This window comes from Martes martes (genome assembly GCF_963455335.1).
Source record: "Martes martes genome assembly, chromosome: 5".
Lineage (NCBI taxonomy): Eukaryota > Metazoa > Chordata > Mammalia > Carnivora > Mustelidae > Martes > Martes martes.
In genome coordinates this window covers 10,067,979-10,093,495 of record NC_137892.1, presented here as the reverse complement: position 1 = coordinate 10,093,495, position 25,517 = coordinate 10,067,979, and positions in this window count along the sequence as shown.

Below are 25,517 nucleotides of genomic sequence, written 5' to 3'. Positions count from 1 at the left end.
CTTGACTCTCTCTGCTTGACTTATTTCACTCAGCATAATCTCTTCCAGTCCCGTCCATGTTGCTACAAATGTTGGGTATTCATCCTTTCTGATGGAGGCATAATACTCCATAGTGTATATGGACCACATCTTCCTTATCCATTCATCCGTTGAAGGGCATCTTGGTTCTTTCCACAGTTTGGCGACCGTGGCCATTGCTGCTATAAACATTGGGGTACAGTTGGCCCTTCTTTTCACTACATCTGTATCTTTGGGGTAAATACCCTGTAGTGCAATTGCAGGGTCATAGGGAAGCTCTATTTTTAATTTCCTGAGGAGTCTCCACACTGTTCTCCAAAGTGGCTGCACCAGTTTGCATTCCCACCAACAGTGTAAGAGGGTTCCCCTTTCTCCACATCCTCTCCAACACACGTTGTTTCCTGTCTTGCTAATTTTGGCCATTCTAACTGGTGTAAGGTGATATCTCAATGTGGTTTTGATTTGAATCTCCCTGATGGCTAGTGATGATGAACATTTTTCATTTTCCATTCTTCATTGGAGAAGTGTCTGTTCATATCTTCTGCCCATTTTTTTTTATTTTTTATTTATTTTCAGCGTAACAGTATTCATTGTTTTTTCACCACACCCAGTGCTCCATGCAATCTGTGCCCTCCCTAATACCCACCACCTGGTTCCCCCACCCTCCCACCCCCGCCCCTTCAAAACCCTCAGGTTGTTTTTCAGAGTCCATAGTCTCTCATGGTTCACCTCCCCTTCCAATTTCCCTCAACTCCCTTCTCCTCTCCATCTACCCTTGTCCTCTATATTATTTGTTATGCTCCACCAATAAGTGAAACCATATGATACTTGACTTTCTCTGTTTGACTTATTTCACTCAGCATAATCTCTTCCAGTCCTGTCCATGTTGCTACAAAAGTTGGGTATTCGTCCTTTCTGATGGAGGCATAATACTCCATAGTGTATATGGACCACATCTTCCTTATCCATTCATCCGTTGAAGGGCATCTTGGTTCTTTCCACAGTTTGGCGACCGTGGCCATTGCTGCTATAAACATTGGGGTACAGATGGCCCTTCTTTTCACTACATCTGTATCTTTGGGGTAAATACCCAGCAGTGCAATTGCAGGGTCATAGGGAAGATCTATTTTTAATTTCCTGAGGAATCTCCACACTGTTCTCCAAAGTGGCTGCACCAGTTTGCATTCACACCAACAGTGTAAGAGGGTTCCCCTTTCTCCACATCCTCTCCAACACACGTTGTTTCCTGTCTTGCTAATTTTGGCCATTCTAACTGGTGTAAGGTGGTATCTCAATGTGGTTTTGATTTGAATCTCCCTGATGGCTAGTGATGATGAACATTTTTTCATGTGTCTGGTAGCCATTTGTATGTCTTCATTGGAGAAGTGTCTGTTCATATCTTCTGCCCATTTTTTAATATGATTATCTGTTTTGTGTGTGTTGAGTTTGAGGAGTTCTTTATAGATCCTGGATATCAACCTTTTATCTGTACTGTCATTTGCAAATATCTTCTCCCATTCCGTGGGTTGCCTCTTTGTTTTGATGACTGTTTCTTTTGCTGTGCAGAAGCTTTTGATCTTGATGAAGTCCCAGAAGTTCATCTTTGCCTTTGTTTCCTTCGCCTTTGGAGACATATCTTGAAAGAAGTTGCTGTGGCTGATATCAAAGAGGTTACTCCCTATGTTCTCCTCGAGGATTCTGATGGATTCCTGTCTCACGTTGAGGTCTTTTATCCATTTCGAGTTTATCTTTGTGTACGGTGTAAGAGAATGGTCAAGTTTCATTCTTCTACATATAGCTGTCCAGTTTTCCCAGCACCATTTATTGAAGAGACTGTCTTTTTTCCACTGGATATTTTTTCCTGTTTTGTCAAAGATTATTTGATCATAGAGTTTAGGGTCCATATCTGGGCTCTCTACTCTGTTCCACTGGTCCATGTGTCTGTTTTTATGCCAGTACCATGCTGTCTTGGTGATCACAGCTTTGTAGTAAAGCTTGAAATCAGGTAACGTGATGCCACCAGTTTTATTTTTATTTTTCAACATTTCCTTAGCAATTCGGGGTCTCTTCTGATTCCATACAAATTTTAGTATTATTTGCTCCAGCTCTTTGAAAAATACTGGTGGAATTTTGATTGGAATGGCATTAAAAGTATAGATTGCTCTGGGCAGTATAGACATTTTAACGATGTTTATTCTTCCCATCCAAGAGCATGGAATGGTCTTCCATCTTTTTGTGTCTTCTTCAATTTCTTTTAGGAGTGTTCTGTAGTTCCTCGAGTACAGATCTTTAACCTCTTTGGTTAGGTTTATTCTGAGGTATCTTATGGTTTTTGGTGCTATAGTAAATGGAATCGATTCTCTAATTTGCCTTTCTGTATTTTCATTGTTAGTGTATAAGAAAGCCACTGATTTCTGGACATTGACTTTGTATCCTGCTACATTACTGAATTGCTGTATGAGTTCTAGTAGTTTGGAGGTGGAGTCTTTCGGGTTTTCCATATAAAGAATTATGTCATCTGCGAAGAGAGAGAGTTTGACTTCTTCCTTGCCAATTTGGATACCTTTTATTTCTCTTTGTTGTCTGATTGCTGTTGCTAGGACTTCTAATACTATGTTGAACAAGAGTGGTGAGAGTGGGCATCCTTGTCGTGTTCCTGATCTCAATGGGAAGGCTGCAAGCTTTTTCCCATTGAGGATGATATTTGCTGTGGGTCTTTCATAGATAGATTTGATGAAGTTCAGGAATGTTCTCTCTATCCCTATACTTTGAAGCGTTTTAATCAGGAACGGATGCTGGATTTTGTCAAAAGCTTTTTCTGCATCAATGGAGAGGATCATGTGGTTCTTCTCTCTTCTCTTATTGATTTGTTCTATCACATTGATTGATTTGCGAATGTTGAACCATCCTTGTAACCCAGGGATGAATCCTACCTGGTCATGGTGGATAATCTTTTTAATGTGCTGTTGGATCCTGTTTGCTAGGATCTTGTTGAGAATCTTAGCATCCATATTCATCAGTGATATCGGTCTGAAATTCTCCTTTTTGGTAGGGTCTTTTCCTGGTTTGGGGATCAGGGTAATGCTGGCTTCCTAAAAAGAGTCTGGAAGTTTTCCTTCTGCTTCAATTTTTTGAAACAACTTTAGGAGAATAGTTGTTATTTTTTCTTTGAAAGTTTGATAGAATTCCCCAGGGAGTCCGACGGGTCCTGGGCTCTTGTTTTTTGGGAGGTTTTTGATCACTGCTTCAATCTCGTTACTAGATACCGGTCTATTCAGGTTGTCAATTTCTTCCTGGTTCAATTTTGGGAGTTTATAGTTTTCCAGGAATGCATCCATTTCATCTAGGTTGCTTAGCTTATTGGTATATAACTGCTGATAATAACTTCTGATGATTGTTTCTACTTCCTTGGTGTTAGTTGTGATCTCTCCCTTTTCATCCATAATTTTATTATTTTGGGCTTTCTCTCTTTTCTTTTGGATTAGTGTGGCCAATGGTTTATCGATCTTATTGATTCTTTCAAAAAACCAGCTTCTAGTTTCATTGATACGTTCTACTGTATCTCTGCTTTCTACCTCATTGATCTCCGCTCGAATCTTGGTTATTTCCCTTCTTACGTGTGGAGTTGGTTTGATTTGTTGTTGATTCTGCAGTTCTTTAAGGTGTAGAGACAGCTGGTGTATTCTGGATTTTTCAATGTTTTTGAGGAAGGCTTGGATGGCTATATATTTCCCCCTTAGGACCGCCTTTGCTGTACCCCATAGGTTTTGGAGTGAAGTGTCTTCATTCTCATTGGTTTCCATAAATTGTTGAAGTTCTTCTTTGATCTCCTGGTTGATCCAAGCATTCTTAAGCAAGGTGGTCTTTAGCTTCCAGATGTTTGAGTTCCTTCTGAACTTTTCCTTGTGATTGAGCTCCAGTTTCAAAGCATTGTGATCTGAGAATATGCAGGGAATCATCTCAGTCTTTTGGTATCGGTTGAGCCCTGATTTGTGACCCAGTGTGTCGTCTATTCTGGAGAAGGTTCCATGTGCACTTGAGAAGAATGAATATTCTTTTGTTTTAGGGTGGAATATTCTGTATATATCTAGGAGGTCCATCTGGTCCAATGTGTCATTCAATGCTCTTGTTTCTTTATGGATTTTCTGCTTCAATTATCTGTCTATTTCTGAGAGAGGCGTGTTAAGATCTCCTACTATTAATGTATTCATATCAATATGACTCTTTATCTTGATTAATAGTTTTCTTATGTAATTGGCTGCTCCCATATTGGGGGCATAGATATTTACAATTGTTAGATCATCTTGGTGGATAGTCCCTTTACGGATTATGTAGTGTCCTTCTGTATCTCTGACTACCGTCTTTAGTTGAAAATCTAATTTATCTGATATGAGAATCGCTACCCCGGCCTTCTTTTGAGGCCCATTGGCGTCAAAGATGCTTCTCCACCCCTTCACTTTCAGTCTGGGGTATCTTTAGGTTCAAAATCGGTCTCTTGTAGACAACATATGGATGGGTCCTGTCGTTTTATCCCATCTGCAACCCTGTGTCGTTTTATGGGTGCATTTAGGCCTTTCACATTGAGAGTGATTATTGAGAGATATGTTTTTATTGACATTGCGTTATCTTTGAAGTCTTTCTTTCTGTCGATTGTCTCTATATTTCTGTTCAATGTTATTCTTAGGATTTTTCCTCTTTTATAGAACCCCCCTTAATATTTCCTGCAGTGTCGGCTTGGTGTTTGCATAGTCTTTTAAGCCTTGCCAGTCTTGGAAACTCTTTATCTCTCCATCCATTTTGAATGTCAGTCTTGCTGGATAAAGTATTCTTGGCTGCATGTTCTTCTCATTTAGTGCCCTGAATATATCTTGCCAGCCCTTTCTGGCTTGCCAGGTCTCTGTGGACAGGTCTGACGTTATTCTGATGGGCTTTCCTCTGTACGTAAGGAGCTTCTTTGTCTTAGTGGCTTTCAAGAGATTGTATCTACAATTTTGATTCCTCAATTTTACTATGAAGTGCCTGGATGTTTTTTTTGGAATTTACAATCTTGGGGGGAGACTATTCTGCCTCTAGTACATGAATGCATGTTACATTCGCAAGATTGGGAAAATTTTCATGAAGAGCTTGTTCCACTGTATCTTCTAGACTTCTTTCTTTCTCCTCCCCTTCATGAATTCCAATAATTCTGATGTTGTTATGTTTCATGGCATCATTTATTTCCCTGATTCTGTTTTCGTGGCTTCTAAGCTGTTTGTTCCAGGCTTCCTCCTGACCCTTTCTCTCTATCTGTTTGTCCTCCAGATCCCTAAATCTATCTCTTGTCTCAGTTACCCTAGCTTTTAGAGAATTTAGATTAGATTGGAACTCATTGAGAGCATTGTGATCCTCATCCCTGGTGACCTTCAGCTCTGCCCTAACATTATGAACATCATCCCTGGTGGCTTTCAATTCTGCCTTAATCAATTCCGTTTGGTCATCCATGGCTTTCTCCAACCTAGCTATTGCCTGGATAATTGTTAGCCAGAATTCTCTTTCTGACATATTGTCTATGTTGATAGCCGTTAGCTCTGTTGCAGAAGGCCCAACCTCTGTATTTGTCTTCTTTTGGTGATTCCTCCTCCTAGTCATTTTGGTGAGAGATGACTGGACAGATGTAGCTGGATATATCAACCTTGGTGCAGTCAAGGTGCACCCTGGAACACTTCTGAGCACACAGGATTCCCCACCCAAACGAGAGAAAAAAGATAATAAAAATTAAAAGAGAGAGAGAGAGAGAGAGAGACAGGAAAAAAAAAGGAAGATAAAAGAGAAGGTTCAGCCCAAATGGGCCCCAGGATAAGATTTATGACGTATACAAACAAAAACAGACAAACAAAAAGACTGATAAAAACATATGACGAGAGAAAAAAAAATATATATATATAAGCAAAAAAAGTAAGAACCTCGTCAAAAAGAACCCCAAGTATAAGATTTATATACTATCAGGACAAACATGAATACACAGAGACACTGGCAGAAGAAAAAGATGGGAGCATGGTTATAGATTCTCAGTGTGGGCGAGGAAGGTTATTTTGATTCTTCCTGGATGTATCTTGATATCTTTCTTAAAGGACTCAACTTTCCTAAGAAAAAGGGGGATTAAAAATTGGTTTACCTATAGAGGTGGCATTGATTGGAGAAAGGGGGTTACCTTGAAGTTTAACTCTATATGAATATTATAAAATAAAAATAAAAAAGGAATAAACAGGACTAAACTAAACTAAATTTTTTTAGAAAAATTAAAAAAAAATAGAAAAGCAAAAGAAAAACACATGTGTATGTATCAAAACATTCAGGTTAGAAGTTTATTATGAAATTTGTTGTACTGGACATCCCACTTTGAAGGTAAATAGGTTAAAATTTATCTATATAAAAAAAGAAAAAAAATGAACCAGAATAGTGGGAATGAATTAAAAATAAAAGTTGTATCTATTAAGTAGTGGTGGTTGTTCTCTTATAGTCTTTTTTTTTTCTTTCCTGATTTGTTTTCTGGGGGAGGGGTCTGCCACGTGGGTTTTCAGTCAGTGATGTTCCCTGAGTTAAGTCCTCCAGCCCCCCTCAAGGGGGTGGGCTCCGAGGAAAACAGTTTTTTCAGGCTTTTGTTCTCTGGAGGTTTTTATGTTTGTTAACTTCTTTTCTCTCGCCTTGACAGCTTTTGATGGTTTTTGGAGGTTTAGAGGAAAGCAAATTGCACCCCGACCTCTCTCTCAGAGAGAAGCCTAAGTCTGCTCCCCTGCAGGTGCTGCAGCTGCTGGGCCGCTGGCAGAGCAGGTTCTGAGTTGCAGTCCCTGGGGACGCAGGATCTCCTGCTTGTATACAAAACCACGACCACAGCGGCTGTCTGAGCAGCTTCAGACCACCAGAGAGGTTCTAAGCAGCGATGGCACACTGAGATTTTCCCGCTGGCCGGGACTGGGACTGCCTGGTCTTTCCAGGTCTAAGAGTGCCAGGCTTGCACCCACCTCTCCCAGGGGAGGGTGTGGGGCGTGGGCGTCTCCGGCTCTATCGAGGTGCGGGTCCCAGAACACCAGGCTGGGCGTTCATGCACCTCGCTCAGGGAAGGGTGAGGCTCACGGGCATCTCAGGCAAGGTGCGCGTTCTGCCATCTGGTGTGACTCCCAGTTCCTCATGGGAGCCGGACTCCACGCATTCTTGGGCGCACTGTCGGCTCAGGGACCAAGACCTGGTTTCTCCACCGCACTCTCTTTGGCTCAGCGCCAGGGGAGGCTGTCCTGGGTCTGGGGACTTAAGCCCCTGTCCCTAGCCGCCCTGATTCCCACAATTTCCCCCCGCGATCCTTGGCTCTTTTGGGTGCTTTCAACCAGACTCCAAGTTAATGCTGGTCCCCAGACACAGGGCACTCTTGTATTGGGGTATTATTTTCCAATTGGTCGCCTCTGGTGGCTCCCTCCCCCTTTTGTTTATCTTCTGATATCAGTCTGATGTTCCCACTTCACTTTACCTGCCCACTGGTGTCTTCTGCCCCCCGTAGAGTTCCAGACGTGTATAATTCTGATCTCATGCTGATTTCATGGGTGATCGGAGTTCTTTGGTAGGTAATCAGCTCACTTTAGGGTACAGGTTGTAAAGGCGCCTCCTCCTACTTCCCCGCCATCTTGTCGTCTGCATTTCATTTATTTATTTATGAAAAAGATTTATTTATTTATTTGAGAGAAAGTAGGAACCCATATGAGAGAGTGTAAATCGGTGGGCAGGGGCAAAGGGAGAGAATCCCAATCAGAACCCCCTTTTCTCTCAGTGGTGTTACCTGTCTGTCAGTCACCAAAGGTCAAAATTTGACTTGTATCCAGAACATGTAGTTCTCCGTCTCCATTTTGGATTTCTGTATGGATTGAAGGAGGCCCAGCCACATTAGGAAGGGCAATTTGCTTTAGTCAGTCTACAGATTTCAACATTATTCTCATGCAAGAACACTTTCACAGAAATATCTAGAATATTGTCTTACCAAATAGTCGGGCACCCAATGACCCAGTTAAGTAGACACATGAATGAATGATGGTACCAAATCTTTTGGATGTTTTATGTTTGGGTGGTTTACTGTTTTATTATTGATTTGTACCAGTTTTACATGTTCTGGATAAAAGTCCTAATTATAAAGTCCTATATATACATATCTCAAGTGAAGTATATGACTTATTTTTAAATTCTCTAATGATGTTTATTTAGAGCAAAAGTTTTATATTTTCATGAACTTTTTTTTAAAAACAATTCTGATAGTGCTCTTGCATTCTAAGAACTCTGATTATACCAATTTGCAAAATAATGCCCTATGTTTTCTTCTGGAAGTTTTGTAATTTTAGCTTTTAGGTGTATGTATATGATCTCTTTCTAAGTGTTTCTTTTCTAAAGGTTGACTTATTTAGTGAGTGAGAGAGAGAGAGCACAAGTGGGAGAGGGGCAAAGGGAGAAAATGTTCAAGCAGACTCCCTACTGAGTGTGGGGCCTATCACAGGGCTTGATCTCATGTTCCATGAGGTCACAGCCTGAGCTGAAACCAAGAGTGAGACACTTAGCCGACCAAGCCACCCAGGGATCCCTGAAATTATTTCTGTATATTGTATAAGATAGAGGAATTGAGGTTGACTTTTTAAAAAAATATATGGCTATCCAATTATGTGAAAGATTTCCCCCTTTTAAACTGCATTAATATTTTTGCTAAAAATCAATTATTATGTATGTGTGACCCTATTTCTAGATTCTTTAATTTGTTACATTGACCTATTTCTCTATCTTTCTGCCAATAGAACCATCCCTTGATTACTACGCTTTTATAGTAAGTTTCAAAGTCTTATGGATAAGTCTTTCAGTGTTGACTATTTTCAAGGTTACTGGTTTTTTTATGCATTTATTTATTTGAGAGAGAGAGAGAGAATGTAAGGAGGAGGAGGAGCAGCAGGAGATAATTCCCATTGAGTGGGGGGCCCAACACAGGAATCGGTTATGGCGCATGAGATCATGACCCAAGTTGAAACCAAGATTTGGAGGCCTAAGCAACTGAGCCACCCCCGTGCCCAATTTTCAAAATTGTTTTAACTTTTCAAAAGTTTTTTGAATTTCCACAATATTTGAGATTTAGCTTTTAATCTTCTAAAAAACAAATAACCTCTCTTTGATTTTAATTAAGATTGCATTGGACCTATAGATCAATTAAGGAGGTTAGAATTGATCTTTTAATAATCTCGATTCTTTCAATCCATGAACAAAGTGTATCATTACCTTTATTTAGTTCTTATTTAATTTTTCCTAGAACATGTAGTTTTTTTTTTTAATTTCAGTATAGCTAACATATAGTATTATATTAGTTTCAGGTGTACAATATAGTGAATCAGCATTTTCAAAATATTTATTTATTTTAGAGAGACAGAGACAAAGAGAGAGCAGGGGGGAGAATCTGAAGCCAACTCCACACTGCTCTGTCTTTTTTTTTTATTTTTGCCTTTTTTGTACAAAAGCTTTTCATTTTATTGGAGTCCCCATAGTTTATTTTTGCTTTTGTTTCCCTTGCCTCAAGAGACGTATCTAGAAAAATGTTGCTAGAGTTGATGTCAGGGAAATATTGCCTGTACTCTCTTTTCGTATTTTTATGGTTTCATTTATCACATTTGTGTCCTTAATCCATTTTGAATTTATTTTTGTGTCTGGTACAAGAAAGTGGTCCAGTTTCATTCTTCTGCATGTTGCTGTCCAATTTTATCAACACCGTTTGTTGAAGAGACTATGTTTTTCCCCTTACATATTCTTCTCTCCCATGTTGAAGATTAATTGACCGTATAATTGTGGTTCTATTTCTTGGCTTTCTATTCTGTTCCAATGGTTTGTGTGTCTTTTTCTGTACAGGTACTATACTCTTTTTGATAAATACAACTTTGTAATATAAATTGAAACCTGAGATTGTGATACATCCAGCATTGTTCTTCTTTTTTAAAACTGCTTTGGCTCTTTGGGATCTTTGTGGTCTCATACAAATTTAAAGATTGTTTGTTCAGTTTCTTTGAAAAGTGTTGTTGGCATTTTGATAGGGATTACATTAAATGTATATATTGCCTCGAGTAGTATAGACATTTTAACAATATTTCTTCTTTCAATCCATGAGCATGGAATGTTTTTACATTTCTTTGTGTTTGTTGTCTTTAGTTTCTTTCATTAGTGTTTTATCATTTTCAGAGTACAGGTTTTCACATTCTTAGGTATCTTATTGTTTTTTGTGCAATTGTAAATATTTTCTTAATTTCTCTTTCTGCTGCTTCAGTATCAGTGTATATACAAATGGAACAGGTTTCTGTACATTGATTTTGTATTCTGCATCTTTACTGAATTCACTTATTGGATCTAGCAGCTATTGGTGGAATCTTTCAGGTTTTCTATGTAGAGTATCATGTCCTCTGGTAATAGTGAAAATTTAACTTCTTCTTTTAGATGCCTTTTATTTATTTTTGTTGTGTGATTGCTGTGGCTAGGACTTCCAGGACTATGTTGAAGAAAAGTGGTGAGTCCTTGTCTTATTCCTGACCTTATGGGACACGTTCTCAGTTTTTTCCCCATGAAGGATTTTTCATAAATGGTCTTTATTATGTTGAGGTATGTTCCCTCTTATCATACTTATTTGATGACTTTTATCATGAAACGATGTTGTGCTTTGTCAAATGCTTTTTTAGCATCTATTGAAATGATGATACTATTCTTATCCTTTCTCTTACTAATGTGATGTATCACATCAAATGATTTGTGAATATTGAACCACTCTTTCCACTTGGGAATAAATCCCATTCGATTGAAGTGGACTTTTTTTTTAATGTAATGTTGGATTTGGTTTGCTAGTATTTTGTTGAGGATTTTCCGTATATGCTCATCAGGGATATTGTCATATAGTTCTCTTTTTTATTGGTATTGTTATCCGGTTTTTGTTTCAGGGTAATTTTGGTTTCATTGAATTAATTTGGAAATTTTTCTCCCTTTGCTATTTTTTGGAGCAGTTTGAGAAAAATAGGTATTAACTCTTCTTTAAATGCTTGGTAGTATTCATCTATGAATCTATCTGGTCCTGCACTTTTGTTTCTTAGGGGTTTTTGAGCAATGATTTCATTTCTTTTCTGGTTATTGGCCTATTCAAGTTTTCTACTTCTTCCTGCTTCAGTTTTGGTAGTTTATATGTGCCTAGAAATTTATCCATTTCTTCTAGGTTGTCTGGCATTTTTAACTTGTAGGTTTTCATTATCTCTTAAAATTGTTTGTATTTCATTTCTGTGGTGTTGACTATTATTTTTCCTAGCAATTTTATTTGAGTCCTCTGTCTCTCTGTCTTTGTCACTTTCTCTTCCCCAACTCTTTTTTTTTTTTTTTTAAAGGAGACTGACTAGTGGTTTATCATTTTTGTTAGCCTTTTCAAAGAACCAGCTCCTGGTTCCATTGATCTGATCTATTATGTTTTATAGTTTCTGTGTCATTTATTTCTAGTCTAATCTTCATTATTTCCTTCCTTTTGCTGGGTTTGGATTTTGTTAGTTGTTGTTTTTTTCTAGCACCTTTAGTTGTAGGGTTAGGTTGTTTATTTGAGATTTTCCTTATTTATTGAGGTAGGACTTCATTGTTATAAACTTCCACCTTAGAATCACTTATGCTCCATCCCAAAGGTTTTGGACTGCTGTGTTTTCATTTTCATTTGCTTCTATGTCATTTTTAACTTTTTTTTTTAATTTCTTTGTCAACCTATTCATTACTGAGTAGCATGTTATTTAACCTCCATACATTTATACTTTTTCCAGACTTTTTCTAGTGGTTTATTTTTATTTTATTGTTTCATTTTTTCTTTTTAAATTTTATTATGTTTTTCTGTGTTCCAAATTTCATTGTTTATGCACCACACCCAGTGCTCCATATAATATGTGCCCTCCATAATACTCATCACCAGGCTCACCTTACCCTCTGCTCCCCTCCTTCCAGAAACCTCTGTTTCTCAGAGTCCACAGTCTCTCATGTTTCATCTCCCCCTCTGACTTCCCCCAACTCACTTCTCTTCTCTATCTCCCATTGTCTTCCGTGTTCTTCCTTATGCTCGACAAGTAAGTGAAACCATATGATAATTGACTCCTTTGCTTGACTTATTTCACTCAGCATAATCTGGTCCTGTCCCATCCACGTTGACACAAAAGTTTGGTATTCATCCATTCTGATGGAGGTATCATACTCCATCGTATATATGGACCGTATATTCTTTATCCATTTGTCTATTGAAGAGCATTTTGGTTCTTTCCACAGTTTGGCAACTGTGGCCATTGCTGCTATGAACATTGGGGTACAGGTGGCCCTTATCTTCACTACATCTCTATCTTTGGGGTATTTTAGTTCCATGGCATCATGCTTAGAAAAGATGCACGGTATAACTTAAATCTTTTTGAATATGTTGACACTTGAACAGTGGCCTAGTATGTCATCTCTTATGGACAATGTTCCATGTGCCCTTGAAAAGAATGTTTACTGCACTGTTTTAGGAAGGAAAGTTCTGAGTAAATCTATTAAATCCATCTAGTCCAATGTGTCATTGCTACTCCTTCCTTATTGATTTATTGTCTAGATGATCTACTCACTGGTATTATTACAGTGTTAAAGTCCCTTACTATTTCTAGTAGATCTTTTATGTTTGTCATGAACTGTTTTTAAGTATTTGGTACTCCTGTGTTGAGGGCATAAATATTTACAATTGTTATATCTTCTTGTTGGATTGTCCCCTTTATTATCATATAGTGTCCTTCTATGTCTCTTATTACAGTCTTTGTTTTAAAATCTACTTTGTCCAATACATGTATTGGTATCCCTGTTCTCTTTTGGCATCCATTCGCATGACATGTTTCTTCATGTTGACATCCATTTGTATGGCATGTTTCTTCATCCCCTCACTTTCAATCTCCTGGGGTCTTTTGGTCTGATATGAGTCTCTTGTAGGCAGCATATAGATGGATCTTGTTTTTTTTTTTTATTTTTTAATCTACTATGTCACCGTCTGTCTTTTGATTGGAGCATTTATTCCACTTACATTCAAAGTAATTATTGATAGATATGTGTTTATTGCCATCTTGTTACTTTTTTTTGTGATTGTTTTTGTAGTTTTTCTGTGGTCCTTTTTTTATCTTTTTCTACTTCATGGTTTGCCAGCTTTATATACTTGAATTCCTGTCTCTTTATTCCTTGTATGTTTGTTATTGGTTTTTGATTTGTGGTAATTGTTTGGTTGATATTTCACATCTTCTGTTTATAGCAGTGTGTACAAAGTTGATGGTTGAACCTATTCTTTACTCCTCTACTCCCCACTTTTTAGGTATATGGTATTATATTTTACATCTTTTTATTTTGTGAATCCCTTGACTGATTTGTGCACAAATACTTATTTTTATTGCCTTTGTGTTTCCTGCTTTTATATGCTTACTTATTGTATTTCCCTTCCATTTAAGGAATTCTCTTTAACAATTCTTTGAGCTGGTTTAGCCATCATGTACTCCTTTAGATTTTGTTTGAGAAATTCTTTATCTCTCCTTCTATTCTGAATGAAAGCCTTGTATGACAAGAGTAATCATGGCTGCAAATTTTTCCTTTAAGCACGTTGAATATATCCTGCCATTCCTTCTGGCCTTTAAACTTTCTAAAGAAAAATCCACTCATAGTATTATGGGGTTTCCCCTGTATGTGGCTGTCTTCTTTTCTCTTTCTACTCTATTTTTTTTTTTTCGTTATCACTACTTTTTGCCATTTTAATTGCCCTGTGCCTTGGTTTGGACCTCCTTGGGTTGATTCTTTGGAGGATCTCTGTTCTTCCTGCATGTAGGTATCTGTTTCCTTCCACAGATTAGGAAAGCTTTTGGCCATTATTTCTTCAAATAAATTTTCTGCCCCCTTTCTCTCTCTTCTTCTGGGATTCCTGTAATATGAATGTTATTACACTTGATGGAATTACTGAATTCCCTAAGTTATTCTCATGTTGCAAAATTCTTTCTTCCTTCTTTTGTTCAGTTTGATTACCTCCCATTACTCTGTCTTCCATGTCATTAATTTGTTCCTCTGCTTCTTCTGACCTGCTATGTTTTCTATTGAGTACATTATTAATTTCACTTATTGTGTTCTTCATCTCATATTGGTTCTTTTTTAAGGGTCTTGTAGATGTTCTCCACTTTTTTCTCAAGTTCAGTAATAACTCTATGATCATTACTTTAAATTCTGTCTTGGTCAAATTCTTTTTTTTTTTATTTTATAAAGATTTTATTTATTTATTTGACAGAGAGAGAGATCACAACTAGGTAGAGAGGCAGGCAGAGAGATGGAGGGAAGCAGGTTCCCCATTGAGCAGAGAACTGGATGTGTGGCTCAATCCCAGGACCCTGAGATCATGACCTGACCTGAAGGTAGAGGCTTAATCCACTGAGCCACCTAGGTGCCCCTCTTGGTCATCTTCTTTATATCCATTTTGTTTAGGTCTCTTGCCATGGTTTTCTCCTATTCTTTCATCTCGGATATATTCTTCTGTCTCGTCATTTTGTTTGTCCCTTTCTGTGTATAGGAAAGTCAGCTCTGTCTCTTGCTCCAGACGGTAATGGCCTTATGAGAAGAGCTGTTACAGTGCCCTGCAGTGCTCTGCCCCTGTTCCCCAGGACCTGGCACTTTAGGGGGGTATTTCCTCTGTGTTTTGCATTTTGCCTGCTATTGTTTTCTGGCCGCTTTTTCCTTCAGTCTGGTCACCTGCAGAGGCTGTCTTTGCCTATTGTGGGCAGTGCTTGGTCCCTGGCTGGGATGTTGTGTGTGGTTTGAACCAGGGGCTTGCTAGGCCACTTGTGAAACGAGAGCTGCTGTCACAGCCAGGACTGGAGCTGTGTGGGCTGGACATGAGTTTTACCATGGTGCACCTCAGGCTTCTGTGGGGCCTGCTGCCACCTCTGTCACCCCTGGGCCAGGGTCTCACAAAATGCAGGGGTGGGGAGACACAGTTTTGGCCAGGTTTATGTGGGTCATCTCAGGGAAGGGTCTTGCAGTTCTGGGACTGAGGCAAGGGTTACTGGAAATCGTGGATCTGCCAAAGAGGGGATGTAGCTTGGTGTAAGCCAGTTAGGTAGTAAGTATCTGCACTGTGCTGGTTCCTGTAGGTGGCCAGGTGTTTATGTTGAGGGGCAGGGGAGGGAAGTGAAACCTGCTAGCTCCTGTGTTCCTGCAGGGTCTCCCTGGGATCCCTGCCTCTGGGACATGCTCTTAGATGAATCCATGTCTCTATCTCCTGTATGCCTCAGGCATTTTTCACACTGCTGCTTTTATCCTGGGTCCTCAATGGCTGCCCCCTCTCAAAGCCCAGCCCTATGGTTTTTAAAATCCCAGACTTTAGGACCTGGTGATTTTAAGGAATGATGAAATTTGACCCCTCTTGCTTCCAAAGCCAAATGTTATGGTGATTTTTCTTCACAGTCCGGGCTCCCAGTGTAATAGTCTATTAATATCTCCCCTCCCTGCCTCTGGCTCTCTCCTGGCTGCAGATATCAGGGGCTCTTTTAGCTCCCCAGGGTGTCTTCACCCTTTCTTCCTTCTTCCATGTGGCCTATTTTCTACCTTTAGTTGTGGAGTTTGCTCTGCCAGTCTTCAGGTTGTATTCTGGGTAATTTATGCTGAAGTAAGTGTTATTTAGTTGTATCTATGGGATGAGGTGAGCTTCAAGTCCTCTTGTTCTGCCATCTTCCCAGCCTCCCTCTAGAACATAGAGTTTTTGTGTAGTTTTTATTCTTCTGGTCTTATAATATTTTGTTAAATTTATCTATAAGTATTTCATATTTTAGAGCTATTGGAAATGATAAATGATAAGTTTGAATTGGCTAAATTTGTATAGCTAGAAATAGTTTAGAGTGGTACCTGAATATATATATATATATATATATATATATATATATGTGTGTATATATATATATACACACATATATGTATATATATATGGAAGTGTTTGCTATTATTATGATCTCTGTTTTTGTAAGACTGTATTTTTTTGCTGGTATTGCAAAGTTTGGAGTGCCAGCTACTCCTAAAGCATTGGTTGCCCTTTTAGTAGTGGACATACACCAGGACTCACTTTTTACCAGGGCACTCTATTTCCCAGAACAATGCTGGCTACAAAAGCAATGCTTACAGAAGATAATGAAGTACCATATGATTGCAAAGTCAAGAATGTGCAATGCCCAGAAACACCCGACAAAACTTGATTTAAATTTTTCCTATGCTTGAGAGCATAATTGATATGAGGCTGGCAAAGATCCAACTAATGGGTGGCCCCAGCTATGGAGAGGAGATCCTGGGGACGGGAGGATGGTCCCAACAAACACCCTGTCTCAGCTGTAACATTCCAGACAGCTGGACTGAGGAGCTGGTTCCAGAATATGAATCCAAGTTACAAACTCCTTAAATTAATAGACATGGGACAAAGGCAACTGGAGATGGCTACATATTTATTTTTAGAATAATAGCTTTACATAGTCTTTTGAAGTTTGCAAATATTCTTTCCAATACATTGTCTCATTAATTCACCTATGAGAAATAAAGGGTGGATATCTTTTTTTTAATGTGTAATATAAAATTAAGTATCAAGGGGAAGATACAAATTCACTTATCACTTCCATAGTCATTTCTAATCTTTCTTTTCCTATCCATTGGAGTACAATATTCTTAAAGAGATAACACCCTGGGTCCAGAAGTAGAGAAAGACATTTGGGCAAATGGAATTATTGAAAGGATCTTCTTGGGGGGGCATCTAGATAAGAAGATCATTAGTGGTATCAGAAACATGGGTCAAATGTTTGAATTTGACTATATACCCTCAGTCTGTCCAGAAGGTCATGAAAGACACAACTCCTCCAATCCTAGGCTTTACTGCTTCAACTCTATCTTAAACTCTGATTAGAATCTTCTCCAAAATTCCCACTTGCCCAAGCTATCCAGCTTTGCTCAATCTAGATACTTCCAGTAGGAAGTGGTAGCTGATGGGCAAATGGGACAGTTAAATTCAGTTCAAAATTTATTTATCAAGCCCCTAATAATACAAATTACATGAATGTCCTAATCTATGTGAATGAACTGGGTTCAAGATTGGAGATACAAAGACATTAAGGTATTCCTGCCTTCAAAGAGCTCCTAATTTAATGAGATACACTTTCATAAAACTATGTACAAGGGCTAGTCTGTGGGGTGTCTAATAAGAGTCAGTAAAAAAATGGATTATGAGGGCACAGAAGAAAGTGTCATGTTGAACAACAGTGGCAAGAGTGGACATCCTTGTCGTGTTCCTTATCTCAAAGGAAAGGCTGTCAGCTTTTCCCCATTGAGAATGATATTTACTATGGGTTTTTAATAGATATATTTTATGAAGTGTTGGAATGTTCCCTTTATCCCTATACTTTGATGTGTTTTAATCAGGAATGCATGCTGAAAACCTCCAGACTATTTCTATGAAACCTATATTACCCTGATCTGCTACCAGGCAAAGACCCCACCAAGAAGGAGAATTTCAGACCAATATTCCTGATGAAATGAAGGTCAATATTCTCAACAAGATCCTAGCTAACAGGATCCAAGAGTATATTAAAACATGATCCAACAGGACCACTTGGGATTTATCCCTGGGATGCAAGGGTGGTTCGACATTCACAAATCAATCAATATGATGAAACAAATCAATAAGAGAAGAGAGAAGAACCACAAGGTCCTCTTAATTGATGCAGCAAGTGCATTTGACAAGATCTATTTGTATTCTTTAGTGTTTTATTTTTTGCTTTTTTCTTTTTAAATTTTTATTATTGTGATGATTATTTTTACATTTACGTTATGTACGTATATACATTTTCTAGTTCTTTTCTTTAAATTGTCTTATATTTGTAAGATTTTCTTTTCTTGCTTTCCTTTTATTTTTCTTTTCTCATTATTTTGGCATCTAGTTTCTTTTAATGAACAGTCCCAAACACATACTTAGCATAGTTTTCTGTATTGTTTTTTCTTTGTTTTGGTTTCCATTTTTTGTTATATTTGTTTTTTTTTTTCTGCTGTCATTGTTTGTTGTGGCTGCTTTTGCTTTCATGATCACTTCCTTGGTAAAATGAGGAGATAGAGAAATCACCCCCAAATAGTGAACAGAATGCAGTACTCACTCCCAGAAATTTAATCAATATGGGTAAAAGTAAGATCTCTGAACAAGAATTGAAAACAATGATTATAGAGATAGTAACTAGGCTTGAAACTAGCATAGAAGACCCTAGAGAATCCCTTACTGTAGACATAAGAGAACTAATATATACTTAGGTCCATTTTTAAAATATTACTGATATGTAGTTCAGGTGGAGGTTATACAAAGGGGATAAATGAAGGAAAAGCATGAATCAATGCTATACAAGATAAAATGATGGAAAATAAAAATTCTCAAAAATTAAGAGAAAAAAAAAACCTATTAGATCATGAAGGGAGACTTCGAGTGCTCGGAAATTCCATAAACTGAAATTATATCCTATGAGAGTGGTGACAGGAGCTGAGGGACAGAAGAAAGGGGAAGAAGGTTTATATCCACAAATTATAGCTAGCTGAGAAATTTCCTAATCTGGGGAAGGATAATGGCATTCAAGTCCAGGAGGCACAGAGAATACTCCTCAAAATCAGTAAAAATAAGTGAACACATAGGAATATAATCCTGAAGTTTGAAATTCAAAGTCCACTAGAAAATCCTGAAAGAAGCTTGGGAGAAGAGGTCCTTCACCTCCAAGGGTAGGCATATGAGGCTTGCAGCAGACCTGTCCACAGAGACTTACCAGGCCCGGAAGGACAGGTATGATATAGTCAATGTGCTAAATGGGGAAAAAGAATATGCAGCCACGAATAGTGTATCCTCCAAGCTGTCATTCAGAATGAAGGGAGAGTTAGAGAGCATCTAGGACAAACAAAAACGAAAGGAATTTATGAACAATAAATAAGCACTCTGAGAAATATTAAAGGAGATCCTGTGAGTAGATGGAAAGAGAGCCTCAATTAAAAATAAATAAATAAATAAATAAGAATAAGAAGTAGAAGAAGGAAAGAAAGAAAACAAGAAAAGGAAAAAAAAAAGAGAACACAGACGAGGTACAGAAACAGTGACATTACAGGTTCTAAATGGCAATAACTTCATATCTTTCAATAATTGCTTGGAAAGTAAATAGACAAAATGCTTCTATCAAAAGACATAGGGTATCAGAATGGAATAAAACAAGCCAAAATGAAGCAAAAAGACCCAACAATGTGGTCTGTACAAGAGACTCATTTTAGACAAAAGACCCTTCCAGATTCAACTTGAGGGTTGGAGAACTATGTAAAGTGGCAGTGGACATCAAAAGAAAGCAGGAGTAGCCACCCTTACATCAGATCTAGAGATTGTAAACCCAAAACTGTAATAAGAGGTAAATGAAGTCCCTATATCATAATAAATGTGTCTCTGCAATAAGAAGATCTATCAATTGCAATTGTTGATGCCCCTATCTTGAGAGCAGGCAAAAATAAAAAACGATTAATAACTAAAAGACACACATTGATAATAACACAAGAATAGTGGGGTAATTGAACCCCTCACTCACAGCAAGGGACATGATGTCTAAGCAGATCACAAAGGACAAAAGGGCTTTGGATGACACATTGGACCAGATGAACTTCAAATAAATGTTCAGAGCATTTTGCCCTAAAGCAACAGAGTATAACTCCTTCTTGAGTGCACAAGGAACATCCCCCAGAATAGACCACACACCAAGTCAGAAAGCAGTTATTCTCTGGTTCACAAAGATTAAGAGCATACCATACATTTTCCAGTCCACATGGCTTAGATACCTGAAGTCACCCAAAAGGAAACATTTGGAAGGGCCACAAATACATGGAAGACAAATAACCTCTTACTAAAGAATAAATGGGACAACCAGGAAATTAAGAAGACTATTTAAAACACTTGGAAGTGAATGAAAAGGAAAACCACAACAGTCCAAAAGGTTTGGGGTGCAACAATGCCTGTCCTAAATATGAAGTTTAAAGCAGTACAGGCCTTCTTTTAGAAACAAAGCAAGTCTGAAATACATAATGTAACATAAAGGAGTCAGAAAAATGACAGCAAAGAAAGCCAAAATCCAGAAGGTGGAGAGAAATGATAAAGATTAAAGCACTAAACGATATATAGAAGTTAAAAAGAAATAATAGAAAAGAAGACCTGGTTCTTTGAAAGAATTAATAAGGTTGAGAAACCCCTAGTCAGACTTATCAAAAAGAGAGACAGCACACAAAATCAAAAATGAAAAAGGAGAGCTCCCAACCAACCCCACAGAGATAGAAACAATTGTAGGAGTATATGATGAGCAATTGTATGTCAACAAACCTTCCAAATTTATTCTAAGAGGCCAGACTAACGTGGATCCTGAAAGCAGATGAATATTCCACCATAAAGGAGAATGATAGGACAATATCTCTGATGAACATGGGTGTAGAAATTCTCACAAAGGTACTACCCAAGAAGATCCAAGAGTACATTAGAAAGATTATTCAAAGGACCAAGAGGGGTTAATTCCTGGTCTGCAGAAATGCTTCAATATCTGCAAGCCCACTTATGTGGTACACCACATTAATATAAGAACAAAATTGTATGATCCTCTCCATAGATGTTGAAATGGCACATGACAAAACACATCATCTTTCTTGAAAAGATCGCACTGTGTGTCAGAATAGAGGGAAAACACCTCAATAACCTAAGTCATTTATGAAAGGTTGAGAGTAAATATCATTTTCAATGAGAAAAAAAATAAGAACTTTTCCCCTAAGGTCAGGAACATAACAGGAATGTCCACTCTCACCACTGTTGTTCCACATTGTACTGGAAGTCCTAGCCTCAAACTCCTTAGAGTTTATCTTTATGTATGGTGTGAGAGAATGGTCTAATTTCATTCTTTATACGTAGCTGACCAATTTTCCCAGGGCCATTTATTGAAAAGACTGCCTTTTTTCCACTGGATATTTTCCCGCTTTGTTGAAGATTATTTGAACATAGCATTTAGGGTCCATATCTGGGTTCTCTACTCTGTTCATTTGGTCTATGTTTCTGTTTTTGTGCCAGTATGATGCTGTCTCGGTAATCACAGCTTTATAGTAAAGCTTGAAATCAGGCAAAGTGATGTCCCAGTTTTGTTTTTCTATTTGAACATTTCCTTAGTGATTCAGGGTCCTTCTGAGTTCCAAACAAATATTAGGATTGTTTGTTCCAGCACTTTGAAGAAGGCCACTGGCATTTATATCGGGAAGGCATTGAAAGTCTAGATTGCTCTGGACAGTATAGACATTTTAACAATATTTATTCTTCTGATCCATGAGTATGTAAGGATTTTCCAATTTTTTGTGTCTAATTCAATTTTGTTCATGAATGTTCTATAGTTCCTAGAGTACAGATCCTTTACCTCTTTCATTAGGTTTATTCCAAGGTATCTTATAGTTCCTGGCAAAGGAAACAAAAACGAAAATGAACTTTAGGGATTTCATCAGGATCAAAAGCTTCTGTACAGCAAAGAGTCAACAAAACTAAAAGGCAACACACAGGATGGGAGAAAATACTTGCAAATGACAATACATACAAGGGGCTGATTTCCAAGATCTGTAAAGAACTCCTCAAACTCAATACATAAAAACAGATAATCATATCAAAAAAATGGGCAGATGTCATGAACAGGCACTTCAACAAAGAAGACACACATGGGTATGAAACACATGAGAAAAATATTCATCATCACTAGCCATCAGGGAAATTCAAACTCAGGTGCCCACATGGAGGGGCACCTGAGTGGCTCATTGGGTTGAGCCTCTGCCTTTGGCTCAGGTCATGATTGCAGGGTCCTGGGCTGAAGCCCTGCATGGGGCTCCCTGCTTGGCGGTGAGCTTGCACCCCCCTCTCTCTCTGCCTGTCTCCCTGCCTACTTGTGATCTCTCTCTCTCCCTCTCCCTCTCTCCCTTCCTCTCTCTTTCTGTCCAATAAATAAATAAATACAATCTTTAAAAAAAAAACATTGAGATACCACCTTACACTAGTTAGAATGGCCAATATCAACTGGACCAGAAACAAGGGGTGGAGGGAATGTGGAGAAAGGGGAACCCACTTAAACTGTCAGTAAGAATGCAAGTTCATGTTGCCGCTTTGGAAAACAGTGTGGAGATTACTCAAAAATTAAAAGCAGAGCTACCCTATGAGCCTGCAATGGCACTACTGGGTATTTACCCCAAAGATACAGATGTAGTGAAAAGAAATGCCATCAGTACCCCAATGTTCATAGCATCAATAGTCACAATTGCCAAACTGTGGAAAGAGCCAAGATGCCCTCCAACAGGCGAGTGGGTAATGAAGATGGGGTCCACGTATACAATGGAGTGTTATGCATCCATCAGAGAGGATGAATACCCAACTTTTGTATGAACATGGATGGGACTGGAGGAGATTATGTTGAGTGAAATAAGTCAAACAGAGGAAATCAAGTATCATATGGTTTCACTTCTTATGGAGCATGAGGAATAACATGGAGGACATTACAAGAAGAAAATGAAAAGTCATTTGGGGAAAATCAGAGGGGGAGAAGGACCATGAGAGACTGCAGACTCTGAGAAACAAACTGAGGATTTTGGAAGGGAGAGGGTGGGAGTATGGGTGAGGCTCGTGTTGATTATTAAGGAGGGTATGTCTTCCATGGGACACTGAGTGTGGTGCATAAACAATGAATCTTGGAACACTGAAAAAAATCAATTTAAGATGTTAAAAATTATAGGGGTGCCTGGGTGGCTCATTTGGTTAAGAAAATGCCTTTGACTTAGGTCATGATCCCACGGTCATGGGATCAAGCCCCATGTCAGTCTCCTTACTCGGGAGGCAGCTGGCTTCATCCTCTCCCTCCGCCTGCTACTCTGACAGTTTGTATGTGTGCGCTCTCTCTCTCCAAAGTAACTAAATACAATTTAAAAAAATTTAAAAAAAAATATATATATATATGAGAAGAAGAAGAGGGAGGAGGAGGCGGAGGAGTTGGAGAAGGAGGAGGATAAGAAGAGAAGAATCAGAAGAAGGAGGAGGAGGAGGAGAGGAAGAAGAAGAAGAAGAAGATGAAGAAGGAGGAGAAGGAGAAGAAGAAGAAGAAGAAGGAGAAGAAGAAGAAGAAGAAGAAGAAGAACAAGAACAACAACAACAACAACAACAACAACAACAACAACAACAACAACAGTAGGAGGAAGAGGAGTTAAATGGGAGAAATCAGTGTGTTCCATCTGAGGACTGGTGGAGGAAAAATCAATAAAAGATAAGAAATGATCCAGAAATAGACCAATTCCAGTAAGACTTACTGATTTCTGAAAATAGTAAATAATCCACATAAGGAGAAGGACATTTTTTCAAAATAAATATTGTCAGAGCCATTAGACCCCCACAGGCATAGAAACAAAACCAAAGCAAACCAAAATAACCACACCTAACCTCCACCATTATACAAGAGTGAACTCAAATTTATGACATAGTTGAATTAAAATAAAGCATAAAAGTATAAAACCTTTAAAAAGGATGCCCAGGAGAATATCTTTAGGACCTAGGGATTGGTGGGTCCTTAATCACTGCACTAAAACCACACTGCATAAAAGAAAACATTTGATAAACATGACTTTACCAATATTGAAAAACTTTTACTCTAGTAAGAAATTTGCTCATATTAGGATCACAAATATACAAGTTATAGACTAGATGAACATATTTGCAAAGTACATATCTGACAAAGAACTTCTATGAAGAGCATGTAAACAACTCTCAACATTTAATAGGAAAAAATAAACTATCTGAACAGAAAATGGACAGAAAGACATGAACAGACATTACATCAAAAAGAAGATGCAGATGGCACATAAGCATGAGAAAAAAAAAAAGAAAAACTGTTCAACATCTCTTATCATGAGAAAAATGCAAGCGAAACCCTCACTGAGTTATCAGTACTACCTGCCTTTTAGGAGAGCTGGTTAATATAAAACACAATACAAATATCAAATGTTGGAAAGAGCCAGCTGTCCTACATTGAAGGTGGGAAGGCCAAGGGAAGAGCCACTCTGGTAAGACCATTTGATGGGTTTTACAGAAAGAAAACCTAAACCCTGTAAACTAGCAAGCACTCTCCCGGACCCAGAGAATGAAAATTTGAGATGCCATGAAACACGGTGCACAATTTTTCACATCAGATTCATCTGTAACTGCTGAAAAGAATGGAAGCAGCCAAAATGGGTGAAGATTGCATCTGTGAAAGGACCTTCTGAAAAACCTGCGGCTTCTGGGAATCTATAAATCTATCACTCTACCTTCCTTCCTATCTGTAGTAGTGCTCTACCTGTCAGCACACGCCTAAGTCTAGCAGTCCCACCCTGACTCACTGGAGATCCAAATGTCCTTAAAGTCCCCAGAACCTTAAGGTCTGGGTGTCAAGCAACAGTGAAGGAGGCAGGATGGGTCTGGTGCAGGTCTGTGACTTGGCAGATGCTGTCCTGTGATTCCCTTTAGCCCAAAGGGGCAGTGAAGACTGGATATGGGACAGAGTCATCTCACGCACTACCTTCCCAAAGGTGATATTTTGCCTTTGAGGAGAAAAGGCCGGGACAACGAGAAGGCTCACAGTCTACCATTTCCCCCTTCCCTCCCTCCTCTAGACTACATCTGTACCTGCCCTTGTAGATTCCCCTCCCCAAACCTGCCATCTCCTGCCTCCTGCTCACACAATCACCTCCTACAAAAGTTGCCCTCATTTTCGATATAAAGGAATGGGGACTGAAGAGGTGAGCAGCTCTGGGGTGCCAGCCCACCCAGGGGCCTGATGTATGTGGAACTGTTGGTATGGTGAGCATGGTATGAGGAGCTAATCCCAAGAGTTTCTGAGTGGTAGGATCACATAAGCAACCCATACCCCCCTCATATTTAAATGACCTGGACTCTACCAGCCTCCATACAAGCTCCTGGGAGCAGGACCCTCAAATCAGCTCACACATCATCCGTCTTATGGTTGCAAGTCTCCCACTTTCCAAGTTCCATTGAAGTTCATTTCCACCCCTAGAAGAAACATCCTCATGGTTCCCATCTGTGTATGCCCAGGTGCTATGAGCACACTGTCATTACTGAGCTCAGCCCAGGAGACACAGCTCTGGGCACTTCCCCTAAAATCTCAGTTGGACTCAAATGTAGATGCCAGATTACTGGTATTTGCACCCCACCTGAACTTCCACTCCACATCCCTGGAGTAAAGATGGACCATAGCCCAGCCAGGAATCTCAACTTCCAACTCCATTCTGACCCCCAGTGTCCAATTTATCAGAAGGTCAGCAGTGACTCTTTGAAGTGGCCCCATTCCTCATGCCCAGGAAGACCCTACCATCTCCAA